Source organism: Schistocerca piceifrons, chromosome 8 (genome assembly GCF_021461385.2).
Source record: "Schistocerca piceifrons isolate TAMUIC-IGC-003096 chromosome 8, iqSchPice1.1, whole genome shotgun sequence".
Classification (NCBI taxonomy): Eukaryota; Metazoa; Arthropoda; class Insecta; order Orthoptera; family Acrididae; genus Schistocerca; species Schistocerca piceifrons.
In genome coordinates this window covers 80,255,598-80,259,574 of record NC_060145.1, presented here as the reverse complement: position 1 = coordinate 80,259,574, position 3,977 = coordinate 80,255,598, and the positions used below count along the sequence as shown (strand labels likewise).

The following is a 3,977-nucleotide window of genomic DNA, read 5'->3' as shown; positions in this document are numbered from 1 at the left end:
CCACCCCGGCCGGCTACTGCATCAAATTAAGTAAAAGCTCTCCGTCGTCAAGCCACAAGTGACCCATCGGCACGATCCGACCGCCGTGTCATCGTCAGCTGAGGATGCGGATAGGAGGGGCGTGTGGTCAGCACACCGCTCTCCCGGTCGTTAAGACGGTTTTCTTTGACCGGAGCAGCTACTGTTCGCTCGAGTAGCTCCTCAGTTGGCATCACGGGGCTGCGTGCACCCCGAAAAATGGCAACAGCGCATGGCGGCCCGAATGGTCACCCATCCAAGAGCCGGCCACGCCCAACAGCGCTTAACTTCTGTGATCTGACGGGAACAGGCGTATCCACTGCGGCAAGGCCGTTGCTAAAATAAGTAAAGCACTAAAATTTTAAAGATTTTGCAGAGGTAAAAATGCACTGCGTAAACTTTGTGTATAGTTTATTTTAGCTGATAAGTTGCAGGAATTGAAATGTAGATAAGATATCTCAATTTTATTTAAAATTGAGATGTTTCATTTTGTCCTCGAGTTATTGGGTTTTACATCCGAAGGTCGGTCGTCTGCGACGCACCCATTCACGCCCTTGCGCATCACATATCACCTGATCATAGCAATCGTCATATGGCAAATGATGGCATGCAATGAGGCACATGTGTTGAACCATAAATACTCGAAACTTTTCTGTTCAGCGAGATATGAAACTAACTCGTTCGCAGCAGTGAGAGGTCGACTGCCCAGGACGCATTCGGATGTCCATAGCACAGAAGGAAAATCCAAGCAGTACGCGTATATACATCCACAACGCCTGGCGAACGGCGTAGGAGGTGTGACGGTACGTCACGTAAATTGACATTTGGAGAAAGGGAAAGGAAGTTTTTGTTACGAGACGTGTGAATTATAAATTATTTCAAGACCGTGTACGTGTGCGCAATGTATAACAAATAGTAAAGAACGTAAGTTATTATTATCAAAACACAAATATCGATGTAATTAACAAAACACAGTTTTTTTGTGTAATCTCTGTGTAATATAGGCCATGAAGATCAGAGACAATGCTAAGAGTGAACCAACTCTCCTGTTTTGTTTCGTCTAGCGGTAGGCCGGCATTGTAGTGCTGTCTGATAATTAACGTTAGTTTTATCTGTATTTTTGAAAAATATAATAGAAATTGTTATTAGAAAGTGTGTATTATTGACTTAGTTGTCACCTCTAATGATCGCAACCATTAATTATAATTAACGAAGATTTTACAGAACTTCGTAGTGCAGGGGGCTCATCTCCCCTAGCAGGATTTAGTCGGCCATTAAGCTGACGATTCATGTTATTAAATGTAAAAGCGAGAGACTTCTCAATTTTGATCTTTCATTAATTTCTAAGTTAAAATTAATTTCAGTTACCAAAATTCACAGCACTGAATGAGTTCAGTATGTTTCATTTTGGCCGCCTAAGGGCCGATGAGATTCTCGGGTCTAGTTTAGCAGGGGATACAACCCGTCGGCTTTGACCAATGACGTCAGAATTGGCCAGAGAGCATGTATTACAAAGATGAAAGAGCTGAGAATAATGGTCAGAAACAAAGGAATGCAAGAGAGAAAAACTGTACTTCACATATATAAGGGCCAGTAGTATTTTCACGTTAATGATATCGCGTGTTTGTATCTTAGTATTTCTCCGCAAAATACAATGGAAAGAAATGAATGAAATATATTACTAGCAAAGAATACATCACATTACATGCAGGTCAGTTGTATCTCGAAACTCTTTCGAACTGTATTGCGTAAGTGCAGTACGGGATATAAGTTCAGCGTACGCCGATTTCTTAGTTTCACCTAGCATTGCTGTCCTGTTGTTCACTTGAACTATGTATCCCCTGCTTCACTAAACCGTAAATGAAACACCCGATATAAATTAAAAGCTCATTCTATGTGTTATGCTTAAGTACAGTACGGAATACGAGTTTGTCGCAAGTCGATATCTTCGTTTTCACTACCACTACTCTGCTGTTGTTCACTTGAACGATGTGTACTCTGCTTCAGTAAACCCTAAGTGGAACACGGAATACAAATTGTAGATGTGTTGTTTATTTCGTCTCCGCTATTACTAACAAGTCTTTCCTTGCGTACATATCAGTACTACTGAAGTCAGAAGGACCTACGTATGTAATATATGTATACCAGACTTCCGTTGACCTCTATATATTTACACTGGTAACGAAAAGGTGGAAATAGACGTAAGTTACATTTGCAACCTGTACCACAACTGAACTACACGGAGACAAGAAGACGACACATGCACAATTTGTATCCCGCATTTCACTAAGGGGTACAGTTTTCTTGTTGCCTTGGACGCTAATAGTATCCCATTCGTTACTTGAGCTATATAGCTATACGCAACGTTTGTATCTTGCTCGCCAATTGACATACATAGTGTCAGTGTAAAGGCGAAGTGAAGGACAGGATACAAATTTCAGTTGTGTCAGGGGTTTCGCCTGTAATATAGCAAGTACACAATCGAAAATGTGGTACTGATACTAGAGCTGGGAAACTAAAGAAGATCGACAGCTGAGAAATTTGTATTACATACTTCACAACACAAAAATACACATAATGGTGGAATGAAACTGCGAAATATGTCAAAATAGTGAAATACAGTGAAAGAAGCAAATGGAAAAGTGAACTTACCACACGAAAATATTGAGGAATAACCGAAGCTCGCCTAGACAGACAGTAACGAAAATTACATACCCACAAACAGACAAATCCATTCCTATAAACGAAAATAAGACACTAAAAATTGTTCTACAATAACAAATTAATACTCTAAATTACCTCAATATCATTACAAATAATTATTTTAATGTACAATGATAGCGCATATCCGGGACACAGAACTGTTTTATTATCTATGCCTCGAAGTGAAGACATTGCTATCTATGACTAATGTATGACGTCATCGGTCAAAGCCGACGGGATGTATCCCCTGCTTCACTAGACCCAGATTCTCTCCAGTTTTGCCTTGCAAATAATGAATAAGAAATATTGAAAATCATTACATTCCGCAATATCTCAGTTAATCTTTGTGACATTTGGTACATAAATAACCAATAGCCCCTGAGACCCATATTAATAATTACAGTTTACATAAGAATACGCATATTTTCTTTTCTATCCAGCAGCGCTCACGCAAACTATATATCAGAATGAGGTGAGTCGCGTGTTGTGTTTAAAAAAATATATCGTACGCACTTCGGGGCAGCCGATGCCCGTACGAGTGTTATCGCGGTATAAGTTAATTAAAAGTCTCATGCTAGCCCACGATATTTAAAGCCACCCCAACCAAAATAAAAAATATATAATTATAAAAACAAAAATATGTTGTTGTTGTTGTGGTCGTCAGTCCTGAGACTGGTTTGATGCAGCTCTCCATGCCACTCTATCCTGTGCAAGCTTCTTCATCTCCCAGTACGTACTGCAGCCTACATCCTTCTGAATCTGCTTAGTGTATTCATCTTTTTGTCTCCCTCTACGATTTTTACCCTCCATGCTGCCCTCCAATACTAAATTGGTGATCCCTTGATGCCTCAGAATATGTCCTACCAACCGATCCCTTCTTCTAGTCAAGTTGTCCCATAAACTCCTCTTCTCCCCAATCCTATTCAATAACTCCTCGTTAGTTATGTGATCTACCCATCTAATCTTCAGCATTCTTCTCTAGCACCACATTTCGAAAGCTTCTATTCTCTTCTTGTCCAAACTATTTATCGTCCATGTTTCACTTCCATACATGGCTACACTCCATACAAATACTTTCAGAAACGACCTCTGACACTTAAATCTATACGTGATGTTAACAAATTTCTCTTCTTCAGAAACGCTTTCCTTGCCATTTCCAGTCTACATTTTATATCCTCTCTACTTCGACCATCATCAGTTATTTTGCTCCCCAAATAGCAAAACTCCTTTACTACTTTAAGTGTCCCGTTTCCTAA

General features: G+C 40.0%; 1 pseudogene; it reads right to left on the bottom strand.

The window, feature by feature from the left end:
- Positions 1-238: 238 nt before the first annotated feature.
- Positions 239-356, bottom strand: LOC124712755 (annotated as a pseudogene).
- Positions 357-3,977: the final 3,621 nt, after the last annotated feature.